Source organism: Bos grunniens, chromosome 13, assembly GCF_055505025.1.
Source record: "Bos grunniens cultivar Pamir isolate PY7600 chromosome 13, Bosgru_T2T1.0, whole genome shotgun sequence".
NCBI lineage: Eukaryota > Metazoa > Chordata > Mammalia > Artiodactyla > Bovidae > Bos > Bos grunniens.
The window spans coordinates 21,608,787-21,630,620 of NC_141177.1; the positions used below are offsets into that span (position 1 = coordinate 21,608,787).

General features: G+C 50.3%; 1 protein-coding gene across 4 annotated transcripts in view; it reads left to right on the plus strand.

Moving 5' to 3' along the window:
* NOL4L (nucleolar protein 4 like) overlaps nt 1–21,834 on the plus strand; it is a 127,453-nt gene that overhangs the window by 75,828 nt on the left and 29,791 nt on the right. Inside the window, exon 1 of one of the 4 annotated variants that reach the window (XM_086332428.1) lies at nt 19,228–19,477. The exons of 2 other annotated variants lie outside the window; for them this stretch is intronic. The gene's annotated coding sequence lies outside the window, so the exon portion shown is untranslated. Of the gene's footprint in view, nt 1–19,227; nt 19,478–21,834 lie in introns of those variants that run through there. One more of the 4 variants, XM_086332432.1, reaches the window with a different exon arrangement.

The following is a 21,834-nucleotide window of genomic DNA, read 5'->3' on the forward strand; positions in this document are numbered from 1 at the left end:
ATGCAGCAGTGAAGACCCAGCACAGCCAAAAATAAATAAATAAGATTATATGTAAACTTGATGGCAACAATGATCTCCTTCTTCCCCATCCTCAGGCTGCCCCGAAGCCCAGGCAAGGTGTGAGCTCAAGAGAGAAATAGCAGAATGGAAACTTTGCCATGTCTGAGGATTTAATAGTCTTTTTAGGAAGCAGCGGTTCTAATGTGTTTCTTTTGTTCTTCTTATTTTAATAGTAAAAACAGCCAGCTAGACTCAGTTTAGGTAATCCCAATTTTGTTGGCAACATCCAAACCATCCTAGTCAGGGGCCAGCTGTACAGAAGCCTTCTTCCCTCCATTAGGCCTGATCAGGGTGTTGATCTTGGCCATGCCAGTGTCATGGAGCTTCTTCACGGCCTGGTGCTTGTTTTTGGCCTTGGCATCTGCAGTGAACCTGGTGTGTTGTTATCCCCTGCCTTATTCATGGCTGACTTGGTGTGAAGGGAAACTCGATGATGGCATAGTGCTCAAGCTTGTTTCCCCTAGGGGTGCTCTTCTGAGGACATTTGGCTGTCTTCTGAGCTGCAGTGTTTTGGGCTGTCAGAAGTTGGGTGATGTCCAGATCTTTTTTGTATGGCTGTGGACACCTTTCATCGCTACTTTCTTGGCCTTTAAAGTCTTTCCTTTGGCTTCAGCTTCAGGAGGGGCAGGGGCTTCCTTTACCTTCGACACCATCTTCATGAAAAAGCTGATGTATTTCTTGAAAATTAAGCAACAATCTTCATAAAATAAAAACAGAATGTAGAACTTCTAAATAGCTAGAGAAAAATAACAGAACCAAAGAAAGTAATTAAAGCAACCAAAGCAAGAGTAATTAAGTGAAAGAATAAAAGAAAAAGCAATCAAAAAGAGTTGTAATGAATGGAAAACATAGATAAACTAACAGGAACAAGATCGAACACTAGTAAATCACAATAAATGTAAATGGGTTAAGTTCCACTAGAAAGAGTCAAAAATGCGCAAATGAGGTTTTTTAATGGTAAAATCCTCTTGGTGTTTATAAAAGACTTTTTTTAATGACAAAAAAAGATGAAAACATAGGGAAGAAAGGGAAGTACTATTAATGTCAAACAAGTTCAAGGCAAAAAAAAAAAAATTAAATAGGGCAAAGTGAGATATTTTATGCTGATTGAAAGCACAGTTTCCCAGTAAGATTTCAGAGCCTCTTGACTTTGGAGGTCTGCCCTTGGGGAGGTTGAGACCTCTTAACCTCAGACATCTGCCTTGTGCAGAGGTGAAGGAAGACAGTAGGTCCTATGAGTAACTTGGGCTTCACTGTGAGAGGCTGCATGTTTCTTTCCCAGCCATCAGCATCTTCTCATCATCACTCTCTTCACTTCACCTTTGCATTTTTAATTTTTTAACCTATTTTTTATTTGGAGGATAATTGCTTTATAGCACCTTTGCATTTTTTTGCTGCTATCTTGCTGTAGCCACTTCTCTAGACCAGTATTTTCATACTTTGAGCATCAGTGTCTACTCTGTATAAGTCTGCTGCTGCTGCTAAGTCGCTTCAGTCGTGTCCGACTCTGTGCGACCCCAGAGACGGCAGCCCACCAGGTTCCCCTGTCCCTGGGATTCTCCAGGCAAGAACAGTGGAGTGGGTCGCCATTTCCTTCTCCAATGCGTGAAAGTGAAAAGTGAAAGTGAAGTCGCTCAGTCATGTCTGACTCCTAGTGACCCCATGGACTGCAGCCCACCAGGCTCCTCCGTCCATGGGATTTTCCAGGCAAGAGTACTGGAGTGGGGTGCCATTGCCTTCTCTGCTCTATAAGTCTACATAGAATAATATGAGGGGTGGACCCTGTGGGACTTTGAGAATGTTGAATCTGCTGCCTTCACTGCCTGAATTTAGTCCCTCTCCTCTCCTCACTGAGCTCACCCACTGAGATATGCTGGGCCACTCTCTCAGCCCCCACTGTTACTTTTATGGAGCTGAGTCAAGGGGGCCGGGCTTGCCCCATGAGAACCCAAGAAAGGCCTGGAATGCCACTGGCACCATTTTCAAAATCTGAGAAGCTGCAGCACAAACCTTTTCCCATCTCCAAAAGTCCCTGGCACTGCAGAAGGTTTGTACTGCAGCGAGAAAAACACAAAGCCACTGAAATACTGACCTTGACCAAGGCTGCTGTTTGGATTTCTGCGGGCAAAGAATGATCCTTGGCACATTGCTGCTGTGAGAAGATGTGCGAGGGTAGTGGCTGTTCTCAGGTTCTGTCCTGTGCCCCTTTGTCCCCCCAGGGCAGCTAACCCTCAGAAACAGCTTAGCAAGTGTTCATCTTTTTTATTTACTTGTAATCATTTTTATGTTTATCAATAAAATATATATCTTAAAAATCATATAGAAAAATGGCAGATCCTGTCCCAGCCTCCCCACTTCAATTTCTACCCATCAGAGACAACTTCTTTTCTTCCTTATTTTTTAGCTGTCTCTTCTAGTATTCATCTCCTATTTCTAAAAAATGTGTTCACACTGCTAGTTCTTGATTTTTTAGTTTGGACTATTTTGGTTACTGTTGTTTAATTTCTTGCTGGAGGAGATAAATATGTACACAATCATACCCTCTCATAAACACATGTATTATTTCTCCTTTTTCCATCCCTCAATATTATCCATACTTCCCTATTTAGATAAATTATTGTATTTATATTATTATGACTGTATAGATTTTTCATAAATGAGTTGATTAGCACACTATCATTACATTTCCTTTCCTTTTTTATTTTTATTATTTTTTAAAATTATTTCTTTATTTGGCCATGCTGGGTCTTGGCTGCGGCATGTGGGATCCAGCTCCCTGATCGGGGATTGAACCTAGGCGCCCTGCATTGGGAGCCCAGAGTCTCAGCCACCAGACCACCAGGGAAGTCCCTCCTTTTGTAAAATAATTTAGCTAATTCGTGTTTGGCTGTGCTGGGTCTTCGTTGCTTGCACAGGCTGTCTCTAGTCGCCGTGAGCAGGCCCTCTCTTCACTGCGGTGCGCCCGCTTCTCATTGTGCTGGCTTCTCTTGTTGCCGAGCGTGGACTCTGGGCACATGGGCTCCAGAGCACAGGCTCAGTAGTTGTGGCGCACGGGCTTAGTTGACCCTTGGCATGTGGAATCCTCCCGAACCAGGGTTTGAACCTGTGTCCCCTGCATTGGCAGGCAGACGCTGAACCACTGGATCATTAAGAAAGGCCACATTGTCTTTCTTTGATTCCACAGAGTTAGCCATTGCCTCTTTTTTCCCAGCCGCAGCCCTCTATCTTTGATCTTGCTCCTGGTGAGCATGTTTTGTCATGTTTATTTTTATGTACTCACACTTATCAGTTTTTTCTCTAGTAGCTTCTGCATTTGAGTCTTAAAAAGGCTAACTCCACTCTGCCTCTGTGTCCTCAGTATTTTAGTTTTTTAATTTTTTAGAACAGTTTTAGAGAAAAACTGAGAGGATAGAGCAGAACTCCCACTTTATCCCTACCAGTTTCCCCTTATTAATACCTTACATTAGTATGATACATTTGTTACAATTAGTAAACCAATTGTTGTTGTTCAGTTGCTCAGTGGTGTCAGACTCTTTGCGACCCCATGGACTGCAGCACGCCAGGCTTTCCTGTCCTTCACCATCTCCTGAAGTTTGCCCAAACTCATGTCCACTGAGTCGATGATGCCATCCAACCATCTTATCCTCTATTGTCCTCTTCTTCTCCTGCCTTCAATCTTTCCCAGCATCAGGGTCTTTTCCAACGAGTTGGCTGTTTGAATCAGGTGCCCAAAGTATTGGAGCTCCAACTTTAGTATCAGTCCTTCCAATGAATATTCAGGACTGATTTCCTTTAAGATTGAGTAGTTTGATCTCCTTGCTGTCCAAGGGACCCTCAGAGTCTTCTCCAGCACCACAGTTGAAGGCATCAATTCTTCGGCGCTTTGTCGACTAAAGTTTATAGTTTATTTCCTTAGTTTTTACCTCCTGTCCTTTTTCTGTTCCACAGTCCTTCCTGGGATACAGTATTACGTTTACCTGTCACATCTCCTTAGGCTCCTCCTGTCTGTAACAGTTTCTCAACCTTTCCTTGATTTTCATGACCTTGACAGTTTTAAAGCATACTGGTCAAATATTTTGTAGAATTTCGGAATTTGTCTGATGTTTTTCTCAATGTAAAACTGTGGTTGTGGTTTATTAGGAGAAAGACCACAGACAGAGGGTCGTTTAAAAAAAAAATTTATTGAAGTATGGTTGATTCACAATGTTGTGTTTAATTTCAACAAAGTGACTCAGTTACACGCCCACACACGTATTATTCTTTTCGTATTCTTTTCCACTATGGTTTATCACAAGGTATTGACTATAATTCCCTGTACTATACTGTAGGGCCTTTTTGTTTATCCACCCTATATATAATAGTTTGTCTTTGCTAATCCCAAACTCAGAGTGCTGTTTTTACCACGTTTTTCTTTTCTGTTTCATCAGGTCTTAGTCACAGCACCCAGACTCTTCACTGCAGAACTCAGGCTTCTTTGTAGTTGTGGTGCCCGGGCTCCAGAAGGCTCAGGCCCAGTAGTTGTGAAGTGCAGGCTTAGTTGTGCTGGGGCACGTGGGCTCTTAGCTTCCCAGAGATCGAACTTGCGTCCCCTGCATTGAAAGGCGCGTTCTTAGCCACTGGACTGCCAGGGAAGTCCCATACCACATCGTATTAAGCGTACATACCGTCTCTGTGATTCATGACTATTGGTGTTGCCTTGATCGCACCTGGCTAACCTAATGTGTGTCCGGTCTGATCAATGTAAGGTTATTCTTTTACCCCCTTCCATACTGTACTCTTCGGAAGGGAGTCAACCATATACAGCCCACAGCTAAGGAATGGGGTTTATAATTTCCCTCCTTGGGAGTGAAGTATCTACATACATTATTTCAAATTCTTTTGCATGGGAGGTTTGTCTCTCCTTCCTCATTTATAAATATACTCAATCATTTATGTATATGGCTGTTTATTCTTGGCTTTGTGTTATAATCCAGTACTACTGTATCTATTTTGATGCTCAAACTGTTCCAGCTTCGCCACTGGGAACTCTTTCAGTTGGTTCTCGTGCTCTTTTGACACACCCCCATCGATGGTTTTTGTTGGTTAATTTTTCATAGGATATTTTTTATTTTTTAGTGTTTTTTACCTTCCACTACTACAAGATGCTCCAGGCTCATCTTGTATATTTTCTACCCCAATCCTAGAATCAGTTGTATCTTCCTTTCATTATAGAATCATATTTAAAAAAACCAAGATCTGGGTGCCAAGTATGCTTATTGCTACTGGGGTGTCCTTTCTTTTAGACCCTCTCCGCTGACACAGCAAAAAATACACGTTTTCATATTTGATCTTTGATCCATTTGGAGCTTATATGTATTGAGATACGTATCCTCCTTTACCCTTTTGTGTCAATATCATTTATTAAAGAATCTATTTGCTTCCCACTGATTTGAAACGCCGCCTTTATAATTTACTGAATTTCCATCTGAAACAGAATCTACTTCTATCCAGTCCATCGGTTTCTTTGTCTATTCATGTGCCAGCTCCACACTGCTTTAAATGTCGAGACTAATATGTCTTAATATCCGACACATCTCATGACTAATACGTCTTACTATGTAGCAGGAATGGTTCCCTTCCTTGTTGTCTTTCTTTTTAGATGTTTTCTTGGCTTGAAAAAGAGTTACTTGGAAAAAAAAATGTCTAATGCCTAAAAAACTTCATACACCATTCTTGATGAGGGAAAGACACTGTAGAGGCACCGTTGATGCGGCCACATAAGCATGAAGCTGGGACACGGACCACAGGCCTTTCTGTTCACCCAGAAAACAAGCTGGGCTGGGGGCCAGGAGGATCATGGTCCCTTGAAGGAAACTGGGAGCTAAAAACATCAGTAGCCCAGCGTTCCCAGCCGCCTGAAGATGGTGACAGGGAAGACAGGACATGTCTATTATTTATTTATTTATTATTTTTGGTTGCACTGGGCTTCCCTGCTGCGAGAGGGCCTTCTCTGGTTGTGACAAGTGTGGGCTGCTCTCTAGTTGCCGTGCAAGGGTGTCTCACTGGAGTGGCTTCTCTTGTTTGTGGAGCATGGGCTCTAAGGCACGTGGGCTCAGTAGCTGCGGCACCCAGGCTAAGTTGCTCCGTAGCACGTGGGATCTTCCCAGACCAGGGATTGAACCCGTATCCTCTGCATTGCAAGGCGATTCTCAACCACTGGGCCACCAAGGAAGCCCCCAGTGGGCATTATTTAGTGAACATTAAGTCACTATTTCACTGACAGTCCTTGAGCGCTTTCAAGAAACTTGCTGCAGTCTCCACATACTCTAAGCAAATGAGCACTATGGCTGTTATGCCAGGGCAGCCTGGGTTCAGAGACATCTGTGTCTGTCTTCTTTCCTCCTGCTTCCCTGAAGGAATGTGGGAAAGCAGCAGAAAACAGCCAGCACCCTGTCTCGAAAGCCAGTTAGTTGCCTGACGCAGTTAGTAGATACCCCAGACCCCAACAGCTCATTGTCCCCATCTGCTCCTAAAGTCTCACTCCCCTTCCAGGCTACTGAATCCAGCCCCGTGCACACGAGGATGCCGACACAGCCTTTCAACCTCATTATCTGGGGGAAAAATGCATGCAGTGGCCATAATTTACTGGTGTAGGCAGGAGAGCTGCCTGGTGCCTGGAGCAGAGTCCTGCATGCCGGGCCAGCCCTGGGATGCTTTTATCTGTGTCAAGGGAAAAGGTGGGGCAAGGTAGAGGCGTCTCTCCCCGGCTGGGCCAGGAAGAAGCAAGTCAAAACATCCGTGTAGTCACTGAACCAACTGCCCACCTCGACTGCCCCTGTCCATTCTGGATCTGGCCTGCCTGAGACCCAGAGGGGCCTTGTCTCGTGGCTGAGTCCCGTTATTGTTGTGTTTAACAACGGCACTCGTGACTGCAGTTCTTGGAGATCATCTAGGACAAGGGAGATATCTTGGGCAGGGCGGTTTCTCCATTTCTATTTTTTAGTCACATGTTTTTGAGAGCGAGACCCCTGGTGGCTTTTGGAGCCTTCTGCTTAAGGCACCGCAATGCAGGCTGCTCGGCTCGGGTGGGTTGTGGCTCTTACCCAGCATCTTGACCTCCTTGACCCTGCCAGCCTGATGCTTCTTCTCAGGTGGGGCCCAGACAGGTGCCAGCCCCCAGCAAAGAGCTGCTCCAGGAGACCTGACCCCTCCACCCCTTGGTGGGTGCGTGGGTGGACAGCCTGGGCTTTGTAACCAGACCTAGAAAATGCAGGAGGGTTCCCGACGCTTCAGCAGCTGATGTCTGGAGATCAATTAGAGATAATGGCTCTGGGTGGACTCGAAGAAGCATGGCCAAGATTTTTCCAGGTTGTGATTATGTTTATCTCATTACCGGGTGGCACAGCAGTGTCACACTGTGAGTTTGTGCTGGCTGCCTCGTTTTTGCTCATAGGGTGACCAGCCGCTGACCCCTGCTGGGCTGGGAGCTCCCCCTCCTCCACCTAGACAGAGGAGGCAAGGGCCCACAGCTTCTGCTCACAGCCCTCCAGACCCTTGCCCTCCCTGTAACCCTGTGTTTGTATAGTTTTTTTTGTTGTTGTTGTTAGAAAAGCTTTTAAATGACATTTATTTGTATATATCAGTAATGTTAAAAAGTATATATATGCTTATATACTAGCAATAAAAATTCGAGCTATAATTTTTAAAAATCTCTCTCTATAAAATGTATTTTAAAATTAAATAGTGTATTCAACAAATTGCACTATGACACTATGATCAAATGTAGTCCTGAAACTATATGTCACTAAGTTTAACTTTCTAAATACTGTCTCTTGGAAATGAAGGAATTAGATAAGCAAATTAACTTTCTTTGGTATGTTTTTAAAAAATCTTCTCCTTCATTGATTCAGACATCATTCAGATTCCTTCAACATCCCAGACACTGTCCTGAGCACTGAGGCTACAGCAGTGAATGAGACAGACAAGGAGCCCACTCTCAGGGAGTTCATAGGCCATAAAGATGATAAGTCAAGAAGAAAGAAAAGAAAAAAAAACAGATATGCAAAAGTGAGAGATTTGGGGCAGAGAATTAAAACTGAGACCACTGATAGTCTGTCCCTCTGTGTGAGAAGGCCTCTCTGAAAAGATGGCATCCAAGCCCAGACCCAAATGGGAAGAGGCGGCCGGTCCCGTGGAGGAAGGGCTTTCCAGGTGGAGCAGACAGCGAGTACAAAGGCCCTGGGGAGGGAACAGCAAGGGGCCAGGACAGGGGAGCAAGGGGCCCGCGTGCCTGGGAGAAGCCGAGGAGCCTGCAGAGGACAGCAGCCTCTGGCCCGCCTGTCACATGCGTGGAGAGCCTCAGTGTGAAGGGCAGAGGCTTCACTGGAGGTGACAGCCAGGAGGGATGAGCAGCTAGGAGAGCCACCACTCTGACCCTAGGTGTGGCCCTGCCCCAGCCAGCCGTCTGACTTTCACTTCTCCCTGCTGCAGCTTCCCTGTTTCTGGAACAGCAGGTTGGGCCAGACTTTAGTGGTTTTCAAAGTTTGCTTTGTGACAGAGGAACTCCTTTCTTCAAGAAAACTCTTCTAGGAAGGAAGTTAACATGTTGAGGGTCAGCAGGAAGCAGGTGTGCCACTGGCAGAGATGGGAAGGGACCCCCGGAGTGCTGCCCAACCTGCCCTCCTGCTCCCCGCCAGCCTGCCTTCAGCAGTCGGTCACAGGGCCTGGACAGCCCTGAGCTGTGGGCTGGGGCGCTGCACACAGGCAGGAGAGAGGCCCAGCCCAGCATGACCACAGGCAGCCCGGCCCCAGGCTGGCCGCTCCTATCTCTCCGGCAGCTTCCTCCTCAGTAGCCATGAGTGACAGAGCCCATGCCGTGCCAGCCCCATGGTCGCTTTAAGGCTTGGATGTTTGGAATGGCTCCAAGTGCCTCGAGAAAAAACAGAGACAGAAGATCTGCTTTAACTGGAACACTGCTGTGGCTTGGGGAGTGCCTGGCACACCGGTGCAAAGCCTGGCACCTTTCCCCCTGCTGAGTGCCCCCGCCACACCACAGTAGCCACAGCAGTTGCCTCAACACAGCCCTGGTCATCTGTCTCTTTGAGTTTACACTAGAGGAGAGGCCACGTGGGAGGGAGGCCTTGCTGTCTAGTCCATCCACAAACAGGAGCCCTACGAATCAGACAATGATGCTTTTGACTACTGGGCCAGAAGCTCAGCTGGCCGTGAAACAAAACATGAAGGTTTTTTTAACACCTGAAACAGAAAGAGTGCAGGAGCAGCTGTTGGTAGTAACGTCAGTCAGGTTGGGTTGGTGTCTCTGTGACGCTGTTGACCTTTTCCTCATGCTTGCAAGTTGGTGGCTATTGCTCCAGCCATCTTGTCCACATTCAGGGTGAGAGGAAGGTGTGAAGGGGTGGCATAAGCTTAGCTCAGCAAAGCAAAAACACTCCTGGAGAGTTGCCAGCAGACTTTGGTTATAACATCTCATTGGCCAGGGTCACATGGCCACCTTCAGCTGCATGGGGGTACTGGGAAAGAAAGAATCTCACTTCCTCCCCACTCTGTAGTTGAGACGAGAAGGGAGAAGTACTGAGTCTGGGTGTCAAGTAAGTTAGTCCACAGTACCTGCCGTGGCCTTTGCGCCATCAATTGAGCTTGACAATGCCTTTGGGTGTTAAGTTCCCAAAGGTTCGGACAAGGAGAAGAATAGTAAGAGAAGGAAACAGAGGGGAAGCAGGGAGAAAGGAGAGGAGGAGGGGGTAGCGAGGAGGGGAGCAGGAACTGTTGTCTGAGGCCGTCTATGTACCAGGTCCCCCACAAACAACATGGGGGAACTGAGGCTCGGTGTCAGGGAGCTCAGGAAGCTCGTAGGAAGTCACAGTGAGTGGGAGGGAGAGCCGTGTTCCCTCCCAGGTTAACGCTGTTATTTCCCAAGGGATGGGCGGGGAGGTAGTGGGGAGAAGGGAAGGGAGAAAGGAAGTGATGGTGAGGGTAGGGCCAGGCTGAGGGCCCTGCAGCAGCAGCTCCATGAGTGCTGGCCCAGGTCTGCTTATCTCACCACCACAGTCGTTCACCAGGGTTAGGCCCTGGCGCACAGTAGGGTCTCAGTAAATGTTTGCTGACCAATATCTGTATCATTAATTACTTATCTTTCCTATCAACATCATTATTAACAATAGCTAGGCTTTGGGCAGGTGTTCTACACCAGGCATCAGTCCACACCCTGCAGGCTTCCCTGCGGTTAAGCCGCACAGCAGGCAGCCTTCAGAAACAAGCTTCTGTTACTGTGCCCCCATTTCAGAGATGGAAAAACTGAGACATGGAGAACTTGCCTGCCTGAAATCACACTGAGGAAGGGCCCGAATGCAAACAAAGCCCATCGCCTACTCTCCTGCCCTACCCCTACCCTAGAAGCTGACTCAGCCACCAGAAAGGCCTCTGTGCACCAGCTCTGGCCCCAAAGCCTTGGTTGCCACATACCCCCCCCAACACACCCACAGCTCCATCATGGAGGGATTCAGGGCTGAAATGGGAAGTGCCACCTGTGCCAGTTTCAGAGGGACCCCACTGCTCCTCCGGTCACCTGCTGAGGAGCAGCCAGAGCTGCAACCCAGCAGACCCCAAGGCTCAGCTGCCTTCAGGGGCTGCACGGAGAAGCCCACCGTGGAGCAGCCCCAGCCCATTCCCAGCTCCCAGCCCAGGGAAGCCTCCACTCACCCAGCTCCAGACTTTCCCTGGAGGGCTCCTCTCTCTGCTCTACTGGAGATGGGTGAAGCACAGCACTCCGTAGTCAGGCTCAGGGGTCCCACCTGGGGTCCACCACCTGCTCTGGAAATCAGTGCACCCTGTTTCAAACCCCAGCATGGCCACTAACTTTTGGTTCTGTGACTGTGAGCATGTCCCCTCGTCTCTGAGCTGTTGGTGACTGGATGTGTCATTTAATCTTCCTCCAAGAGTCCCTACTCTCCATGTGCAAAGTGGCAATTAATATCACCCTTGTTTGGTGAAATAAGGTCGCATAGCCGAGCACCCAGCACAGCGCCCAGTGTTGTGTGGGTCGTGGTAATTGATTACACTGACCTCGGTCATAGTAACTGGCCTTAGCTTCTTTCCCCCTTTTTCAAATTTAATGGAAGTTTAACACACGTACAGAAAAGAGCACATATCATTAAGTGGATGGCTTAGTAAATTTTTACAAACAGAATCCACCTGTTGTGACCAGTACTCACATTAAGAAACAGAACTTGGTCAGCACCCCAAAGGCTCTTTATGTCCCCCTCTGGTCACTAGTGCCCAGCAAGGGTGACCACTCTCCTGACCTCTGATAGCGCAGATTGCTTTTCTTTTTTTATTCACTTGGCTGCTTCAAGTCTCAGCTGCGGCATGTGGGATTTTCTTTATGTCATGCGGGATCTTTCACTGTGGTGCCTGAACTCTCTAGTTGCGATGTGCAGGCTTAGTTGCTCTGCGGCATGTGGGATCTTAGTTCCCCAACCAGGGATTGAACCCAAATCCCCTGCGTTGCAAGGTGGATTTTTAACCACTGGACCACCAGGGTAGTCCCTTTTGCCCACAGCATGAGTTTGAGAGGGTCCTCATGTCCTGAACCGCTAGTCTGTTCTTCCCATTGCTGAGCAGTACTCCACAGCACATGGACCACCCTCGTCCGTTCTGCATGGACACGTGGTGGTTCCCGGAGCAGAGCTGCTGTGAGTGGTGCTGCTATGACCATTCCAGTGTGTGTTCTTCGAGGACCATCTGAGCTCGTTTTTGTCCCTTGCACATGTAGGAGGAGTATTGCCACTGGGGCTGGCCTTGGCTTTTTGGCTGAGCCTCTCCAGACGTGCTGCGACAGAAAGGAGGGGAGGTAGGTTGCCCTTCTCTGGGGAGCTGTGAAGTGGGGTCTGCGTTAAGGGGGGAGTGCACTTAACTCGGAGCTCTGTTGTAGACCTCAGGGCTGTGCTGGACAGAGGGCAGGGCGGAGTCCTGAGCAATGCATTGGTGAGTCCCTACAGGACCCGACAGGGCCCTGGGACTGGGACTCTGCCATCTAAAAGCCTGTCCCAGACCCTGAGAGCTCACGGTCCAGTTGGGGAAGATGTATAATGCAGGAAATGGGAAGGACCACAGTGCATTGTGACATCAGACTGACAGAGACCTGTCACCAGAGCCAGCTGGGCTGTCTGTGAGACTGCCACTCTGAGTTCAGAGGGGCCTACATCTGGCAGGGGTGGAGGATGTCTTTGTTGATTGCCCAAAGTATTTTTCTACCTAGTGAACACCCATGTATCCTTCAGTGCCCAACTTAAATGTCACCTCCTCAGTGGACCCTCCAGGATCCACTGTGTCCTCACCTACTAGGTACTTCCTTCCTAGCGGGCCCTGCACCTATCAAGTGCAAACTGAATACTTATCCTGTGACTAGAAACTTTGTGGCCCTTTGTTTAATTTCTCTCTCCGACTGGCCCGCAGGCTCCGAGTAGGCTGACCTGTGTTGTTCTCATACGGTGCCTGGCATGGGGAGGGGCACTGTACATATTTGTGGGGGAAAAAACATGTCTGGAAGCATGCTCGATCAAAGGCTTGCAGGGGATCACACGTGGGTGATTGAGGGACAGAAGACGTGAGTCTGTTGGACGTGTAGAGTTCACAGTTTGAAACAAAAGGCTCTCAGGCCAGCCGGGCCGTGGAAGCCCTTAAAACACGAGGCCAGAGAGCTCTGACCTGAGTCTGCCAGCAGCGGGAAGCCATTGAAGGTGTGGAGTAGGGGAGCGTCACGAACAGGGGTTAATTGACGGCATTTTAAAACAACATATTTCTGAAAATGCGGTTGATGAAATCGTCGTTTTTACCTTTGTCATGGTTGTTAGGAAACCGCATTTTGACAAGTCAGGCTCTCAGTTCTGTGCATCATGGGAAATTTATCTGAATAGGGAAGGTGTGCGGGAACAGTGTGGGACAGCTTCTCCTGGATTTCCACAAAGGTGTCAAACTGACTGTGAGCTGGCAGCCAGCTGGGCAAAAATCAGTGCGTGTGAGGAATAAACGGACAAGCTGAGTTACTGCCCAGCCTGAAGACCAGGTATTCTGAATCCAGGCATGGGTAAAGCCTGGAGCTTCTAGCCGCGCTCCTCTTCCTGCTGGAAAGCCCTCTCCACTGGCCACCTGTCACATTCCTCCAGCCTTCTTTGGTTCAGAGTAGATGTCACTTCCTCCAGGTGTTAGTCGCTCAGTTGTATCCGATTCCTTTGCAGCCCCATGGACTAGAGCCCATCAGGCTCCTCTGTCCATGGGATTCTCCAGGCAAGAATATTGGAGTGGGTTGCCATGCTCTTCTCCAGGGGATCTTCCTGACCCAGGGATTGAATCCAGGTCTCCCACATTGCAGGCAGATTCTTTACCGTTTGAGCTACCCAGGAACCACCCGCTAACAGCCCCTTAATCAGAAACACCTCCCCCATGTCATAACTGTGCTGCACCTAGAGCACTGTCTGCTGTGGGAAGGGATTAACTGTCTCTATTATGCTGGGGGAGGGACAGTTCATGGTGGGCATAGAGGTGAGTGCTGGTTCTACCAGATATTAAAATATATTCCAGAGCTATGCTGTCGAGACAGGAATAGACAGATCAATAGAATAGGCAATTCCCAAAATAATGGGAAATTAGTATTCTATAAACATGGTGCTTCCAGTCAGTGGGTGAAGATGAGTTATTTAAAAGATGGTATTGGGACAGTTTGGATAGCCATTAAAAAAAAACAGAATAAGCTAGAGCTTTGCCACACTTCTTTATTTTTAAATTGGAGTATAATTGCTTTACGATGTTGTGTCAGTTTCTGCTGTACAACAACCAGCAACAACATCAGCTATGTGTATACTCATATCCCCTCCCTCCTAAGCCTCTCCCCTCCCCCTCCCCACTCCTCTGGGTCATCAGAGAGCGCTGAGCTGAGCTCCCTGTGCTACATAGCAGCTTCCCGCTAGCTATTTTACCGGTGGTAGTGTGCGCATGTCAATACTGTCTCAATTCGCCTCACCCTCCTTTTCCCCTGCTGTGTCCACAAGTCCATTCCCCACGTTTGTGTCTCTACTTCTGCCCTGCAAGTAGATTCACCTGTACCACTTTTCTAGATTGCATGTATATGCATTAATATATGATATTTTCCTCTTTCTGACTTACTTCACTCTATGTGACAGACTCTAGGTTCATCCACATCACTACATACTACTTAATTTTTTTCCTTTTTATGGTTGAGTAATATTCTGTTGTGTATATGTACTATATCTTCTTTATCCATTCATCTGTCAATGGACATCAAGGTTTCTTTCATATCCTGGCTACTATAAATAGTGCTGCAATGAACACTGGGGTACATGTGCCTTTTTGCATTATGATTTTCTCAATTTCCCTCACTTCTTATATGGAGATAAATTACATATAGAATAAAGATTTAACTCTAACGAAGCTATAAATGCTCTGGAAGAAAATATGGGTGAATTACATTTATAATCTTAGAGTGGAAAAAAAAAAACCTTTGTTTTGACCTGAAATCCTAAAGCCCTAAGGGAAAAAAACTAACTGGATGATATAAAAATGTAAAATTTTCATGGCAAAAAATCGCATTGTAAACAAAATAAGAATAACAAAAAGAAAACATATTTGCAAATTTTATAACAAAAGACTAATATCCTCCCTTTCTAAACAGTTCTTACAAAAAATAAAAGACCATAACCCAGTAAAGGGCAAAGAATATGAATAGATTGTTTAAAAAAAAAATTACATGTGACCAGTAAACACATGATATGCATAAATATAGGCTCCCATTCCCAAATGAAGAGGGCAAAGAGAGACACCATTTTTCACTTCTCAGATTGGCGAAGATGAAAGAGGTTGCTGATACCAAGCGCTGACAAGCGTGTAGTCAAATGGGAGCTGTCGGGCGCGACTGGCCGCTGAGGAAACGGGTGCAGCGGCATCTGTGGAGAGGCTGCCGGCCAGCACTGTGAGGAGCAGCCTCCTGGTGCTGACGACAAAGCTGCTGCTGAAACCAGCACCCCTCTGGGGGAAGGAGCAAGCTTGTGTTTTATGACCTGACCTCAGAAGTCACAGACCCTCAATTCCACTGCCCTGTCCATTGTGCCGGGGGACCCAGGGTGTGATACTTGGAGGGGAGGCTCATCCTGGGACAGCTGGGAGGCGGGCAGTTTCTAACGCCAAAGGGGAAATTTTGGTGTCAAACACATTAAAAACACTATTTTATTATTCACTTCGTAGATGAGGAAACCGGTGCCCCAAGACCTTGTTTGGTGTCACAGCCAGAACTGGAACCAGTCCCATTTGGCTAAACTCTTTCTAGTCTACCTCCTTCATGGTCACCCCCAAACCACTCCTGATGTATAATAAGATAGAATCTAATCTCCTCTGATCTCATAATTTAGACTGCATGACTTCCTCGCTCTTAGAATAAAAGTCCCATACCTTGCGGTAATGTCCAAGGCTCTGAGTGCTGGGCCCTACATGCCCTCTCCCCCTCCCCTCTTCCCAACCTCCCCCTCTCTCTTACCAAGTCTCTTCCCGACTCAGGGCCTATACACTAGCTGTTTTCCTCTACCTGCAAGACCGTGCCCCCAAGTCTTCACCCAGGTTTCAACTTCCACCATCCCAGGGTCAGGGCCCATGTGGGCTTTCTCAAACTAAGAGGGGCTTCCTTGACTACTCAGCCCAGAGCCCACCTTGTCTCCCCTGTGTGCCCTCCACCCCTCACCCCCTCATCCTCCGCTTCTCCTTCACCCCATCACTACCTCATCCCATGTCTGCAGGATCCAACCAGGAGTCAAACTTCGCATTCCGTTATTAGTCTCGTGATTGAGAACTGTCAGACTGATGACAGTGAATCTTTGAGGAATCCAGGACACTTGTGGAGAGTCTCTGTCTTTCAGTATTTCTTGTCTGGTTGTCTCTTCATGATCAGATTCAGGTTAAGCATTTTGCGCGGGAGGACTTGACATGGGGAGAACTCAACACAGGTGATGCTATGTTCTCACTGCATCCCTTCAGGAGGTGAGCACACCATTTCAGGTGGGCTCCACGTCCGGGTCTGCTGATTTGATTGCTTAGTTGGGGAGTGTCTGCCAGCCTTGCCTTGGTGCAGGTACATGTGTCTTTTATAAGTAATTTGCAGGGAAAAACATTTTTGAATGCACTGAGATGCTTGAATAGTATCTATTCTGGTCACGATAAGATCCTGTTATTCCAGATCACGAACTACTGGTTCCCATGGTCGGGTCCCTGCTCCTGGAGCATGCTCATTTCATATGGGAATCTGCCCGGAGTGGTTTGCTGCTTAAGAAGCTCCACAGAGCAAATGCCACCATTTACAAAGGCACCCACTGTACGTAGAGCCTGGAGGGGACCTGAAGGCAGTACTGCACCCTTAAGCAGACCAGAGTAGCCTTTCTCTGTTGTGGTCTCTCACCAGACTGGGGCTGGAAGAAGAGACATATCACCAGGAGAATTAGTGGTCAAGAAACTAGGTCATGCCATTCCTCGTTGGGACCCATGCTGTGGCCACTTTAAGGAGATGCGCAAAGACGCTGAAAACAACCTACACAAGGTTACTCAAGGAGTAGGCAGCTCCTGCAGGAATTAAAGAGCCAGGAGGTTTCTGCAGGCTTCAGCACACAGGAAAACTCCCCTAATTCGCAGTGCTGCTAAACAGCCAGGCTTCTCCAGGGCCCCCAGCCACTTCCTGTGGGTCGAGTGGGGCTGGGGCTGTTTTATCTCAGGGATGGTAAATGAGTTCACATTTCAAGCCTAGAGAAAATCACTGCTCTGCCCTTCTGGGCGGCACTAGCTCTCTTATTTGTGAGAAGAGGTAGGTTATCTGGGTTCAATTCCGCCTTTGAACACCAGTTGGATCTGGGTTTATATTTCAAGCCCAGATGTCCACCATTGCTGTGAAATCATGACTCAGGCCAGAAGTCAAAGGTCTCCAGAAATGTGGGGGGAAGAGATGGGAAATCCTGGGCTTGAATTATGTCATTTGCAGAGTGAGGAAGGGCAGTTCCCGTGTTGAAAACAGCCACATTTCCCTGTATGAATTCAAGAGTCATGGCCACTAGTTAATTCTAAAAATCATTATCTGTGTGTGGACGTTCAGGCAGTGAAGTTTCCAAACTGTCTACCACCACAGAGGAGGGGACGTTAAGATCTCATGGAGAAAAGAGGGAAGAGAACTGGTTTGAAAACACATTTGGTTTTAGGGATGAAAGGTGCTAATGAGTAACATGCTTAGAGCCTCTTTTAAAAATAAAGTGTGGGTCTTATATTGACAGTGAAATCTTAAGCGTGTGCAGAAGGAAGTCTGTGCTCTGTTAATTCGATGTGTTGTCATCTTTTTATTTTTCTAATGGGTGAATACTGAGCCCTGAACCTGTGATACTGTATTTCCAACTCGTACCTGTAGAGGGAGCCTTGTTTACCTCGGATTGTTCACAATGCAAAGCTTTCAGTGGAAGAAAGAAAAAGGCTTTTTACAGAGAAAAAAAAAAAAAGTTGGAGGGTTAAAGGCAGTCTGTTTCAAAATTGCAAACAATCCCGCTGGCTGTCTCGTTTTCTCTTCTTCGCTGGTTTCCCTGTGAATGAATTGTAGCGTAAAGTCAGTAGAAATTGCCCTTCCTCTTTGGATGCGACCAGAGGAATCAGGAGATGGGATCGTTACTGGTGTTTTTTTTTTTTTTTTTTTTGCTATTTCCTCACAGAATTCCACGAGGGCAGCTCTCCAACCCCGTTAAAACACAGGGTTTTTCTGAAGGCTGACCTGTTGGAGGGTGTGGATTTGGGGAGGGGGAGTCTGCCCCTGACCCGTCTTCTCTGTTGGGATCTAATCCTGCTTTGGGGGGGGGGGGCGTCTAATTCTGCTGTTGGGGTACGAGCGCTCTATGTTCCAGGCTGAGTCTAAGGCTCCTCAGAGGTCCGGGGTCCCCCACCCCCGCGACGACCGGTGCGGTCTTCTCCTGCACCCAAGGTGGACGAGGACAGTCTGCGCGCGGCACCGCATCTCTGATCCGCGCGGGTCTTCCCCTTACTGCGATGCTGTGTCTGGACCGCGCGCTCCCGGGTCTGGGATGGAGCAGCATTCTTGATGTTATCCTGTTACTTTACAACTGTATCCTGCGCGTCTTCAGGAGCCCGCGCAGGGTGGTTTAGGGGAGCACAATGACCGGCGGGAGGGGGAGCGGGGACGGATCCGGGAGCAGGCTGGCGGCGGGCGCTGGAGATGGTGGAAATGTTTGGGTCGCACAGGTGAGCGCAGCCGGACTCCGAGGCGCCCGCCAGTAGGGAAGGGGAGCAGGGGAGGGTGGAAACTAAGTGGTGGGAAAGAGACAAAGGAAGAGTGAAGAAGCGAGATGGTGCGAAATAGAGGAGGGGGATGGGAGGGGGCAGCGAGTGGGCAGCAACGCCGAGGAGCCCGAGCTTGAACTTGAACGAGAAAAGGTGGGGGCCCAGAGGCTGGGGGGCGGGCAGCACAGAGCCGACCACATGCCTGTCTTTCCCAGACCCGGGGCTCGCTCTGAACGCCGGGGGGCCCAGCCCTCTGGCCCAGCAGCCCCGCCCAGCGAGTACCCGCGTCCCCTGGGAACCAGGGGACGCGTAGGGGTCGAGGGCTGCCTTAGGCCCAGGGTGCCGAGAGTTCCTAAAGGTGCCTGAGTCACTTTCTTTGGGTCAAGCCTCTCCTCTTCTGGCCTGAACGCGGATAGCCGACCGCGCGCCGCTCCCCCAACCCTCACCCCGGACTCGAAGACTGGGTCCTCCGGGAGCAAGGGGCGGGCACAGACCCCATCGCCTTCTTTCCCGGGCTCCGTCCCCCGCAAGAATCTTCCTCCAAGCGCTTCCCCCTTAAGGGCGCTCACCCCCGGGAGCGCTCGGCGGCGCGTCCAGCGCGCCCTCATCCCTCCCCCTACCTGGCCCAGCACCCTCTCCTTCTTCCTCCCCACTCCCCTCCCTCCTTTCTCCGCTCTCCCCCTCCCCCCGCCCGGGCCCACTCCTCCCGCCTGCCCGCCCGCCCCTCCACCTCCTCGGGCTGCTCCTCCTACTCCCCCAGCGTAAGCCCTCCGTGCGTTCCCCTCCCCCCGGCCCCCGCCCCGTGCCGGGTCCCGCCCCCCTCCCCCGCCTCCCCGTGCCCGGTGCCCCCCTCCCCCTTCCTCCCTCCCGGCCGCGGCGCCGCCGCCGCCGCCGCCGCTCGCCTGGGCCCTCCCCCCGGCCACCCCCGCCCCCGGGCCGGGCAGTGACGCGCCGCGGCGGTGCCAGCCCCTCTCCCCGGGCGGCCGCGGCGGCAGCAGCAGCAGCAGCAGCTGGAGCTGGAGGGCTGTCACCGCCGCCCGCCCCGCTCACTCGCCGAGCCCGACCGTGCGTCTCCGCCTCGCCTCCCGCCCAGGTACGGAGTCCGGCCCGGATCCCCGCGATCTGGCCGTTTCCGGGCCCCCGGGCCGCCGCCCCCCTTCTCCCGCCGCTGCGGCCGGCCGTTGAGCTGCGGTTAGGGGGGCGGGAGACTGGGGGGGTTCCGGGGAGGGGGACGCGGGGGAGCTTCCTGCGCCGCGGCTGAGGAGGGGGGCGCGCGGAAGCGGCTGCGCCCTGGGCGGAGTGGGCTCGGGCGCGGGGCGGGGGGCGGGTAAGTGGGACCGAGTGGGGTGGGGGCAGTGAAGCCTGCACTCCGGGGGCCGCGGGGCTCTCGAGAGGGGCGCCCGGCCCCGAGTGCGGGGGGCTGCCGGGCGCACCCCACTCCCGCGCCGTGCGCGCCGCCGGTCCTGGGGGGCGGTGATTGTGTGCGCCGCGCCGCGGTATTGTGCGGCGGCCGTACGGTTTGCGGCGGGCTCGGCACCGCGTCCCGTGGAGGCAGGCATTCGCAGGCGGCGGGGTGGGGGCCGGGTTGGAGTGGCCGCCGCCGAGGCCGTAGCGAGAAGGGAAGTGGACTGTTTGGAGATGTGAGGACGGGAAGCGTTGAGTGGCAGGGAGGGGCTCCCTGCCTCGGCGCGGGGAGTTGAGACGGGATTTGCAGAGTTGAGCCCACTTCAGCAGACCCCCGCACCTCCCTGGACCAGACCTGATGCCCCTGTCAAGTGAATGATCGGAGCAGAAGCTTGGGGTATCGGCGGCCCCTGTCTTAGGGGCATTCCTTACGGACCGGGGCGCATGGGTCGGGGGCAGCTGGCCAGAGCCTGGGCGCGCGCCCGGGTTAAGTTGGATTTACACCTCCGTCCGCCGCTCTCGCTTCTCCGAGGCTGGACACTTTTTCGGGCGGCGGGGGTTGGGGGAGTGCAGTTCACGTTTTTATTCCAGCCGCGTGGGTTCAGAAGTGACCCCCACCTCCCTACTCCCACCTGGAGCCGCGTTTGCCGGAGTCCAGTCGCCCCTAGCGGGCCGCGCTTCCTGGGGGAAGTTCTCATTATGCCTCGCTAATTAGCATTATTCCTGGAGAAAGGTTAAGGTTAGACCGTCCTTTTCCTTATCGGGAGGCCCACCCCCTTCCTCCCGATTCCCTTCTTCCTCCCTCCTCCCCAAGAGCACAAAAGCACAAAAAGAAAGTGTGAAGAGGCGCAGATCAATGGAGAAGCCACAAACCCATTAATTCAAATGGAACCTTTTTCCCCCCTCTAAAACATTGATTTTTCTTTCTGTCTGCTCTGAGGGGAGATTAATAACCTCCTGATTTCACCTGAAATGGTGTTTGGACTCTGTGATTTCCTCCTCTTTCTGAGAAGGATTGTGGCTTGAAATAGATTCTCCCTTGAGATAAAGCCCTACTTATCCCAGAATGAGCTGGAAACCCCAGCCTGGGCCCCTGTCCTACCAGGTGGGGGGTGTGGGGAGAGGGTTGTGGGGCTCTCACAATTGCTCCAGAGAGAGTCATGACCAGGGGCCCCATCTTGCCTGCCCCTTGCTTCTGGTCTTCGGGTGTTCTGAGGGAAGGACCCATATAGGGCCCAAGCCCCAGTGATGGTTTAGCCAGGAGGTAGTGAATTACCCCTACATTGGAAACCCATTACAGCCTGAATTCTTAGTTAAATACTATCAAGCTTAGTTTAACCCCATCTCAAGGTGGGCTTCTTTTGGAGAGTGGGGGTTGGAGACAGCACCACCCCCCTCCCACATCCACTGCACCATGGCTGGGCGCCAACACCCCATTCAGCACCGTCCTGAGGAACAGCAGGAAACCCAGCATCCAGGGCCTTCCTCCCAGCTGGAAAGGCTGATCTGGGAGAACTTATGTGGCCTGAGTCACCCTGGGGCCGTGTGGAGCCGCGCTGGCCCTGAGTTGCTCAAGAACTTTTTTTTTTTTTTGTCTTGTCTGGGTCCTTTTCTTGGAAGGAAACTCCTGCAGGGGATTAGTGCAGAGTGGTTTCTCTCAAGCCCACTTTTCTGCTGGAAGAACCTTGTCTGCTGAAGCTCATCTTTCCAGCCTCCCTTTTAAAGAGACCCCTGTTCATGGCAGGGTCTGGGGTATCAATGAGGCCCTCGTGGTTAGGAGTGCTGGGAAAACAGCCAGTTGCCTTTGCTTGGGAAACAAAAGCCTGTTTTACACTCAATACACTAGTAGGAAGGTGTTGAAAATGCTCACCCCAGCATCCAGGCACCCATGACAGCAGAGACAACAGAGCATCCCTGTGTCGATGCAGACGTCTCTGACAGACTCTGTGCATGTGTGTGTGTGTGTGAGAGAGAGAACCTAAAATGTGGTAGGTGATTGGCTATGTCAGCCCTCCCCACTTCATGTTTCCCAGAAGAGCTTGTATG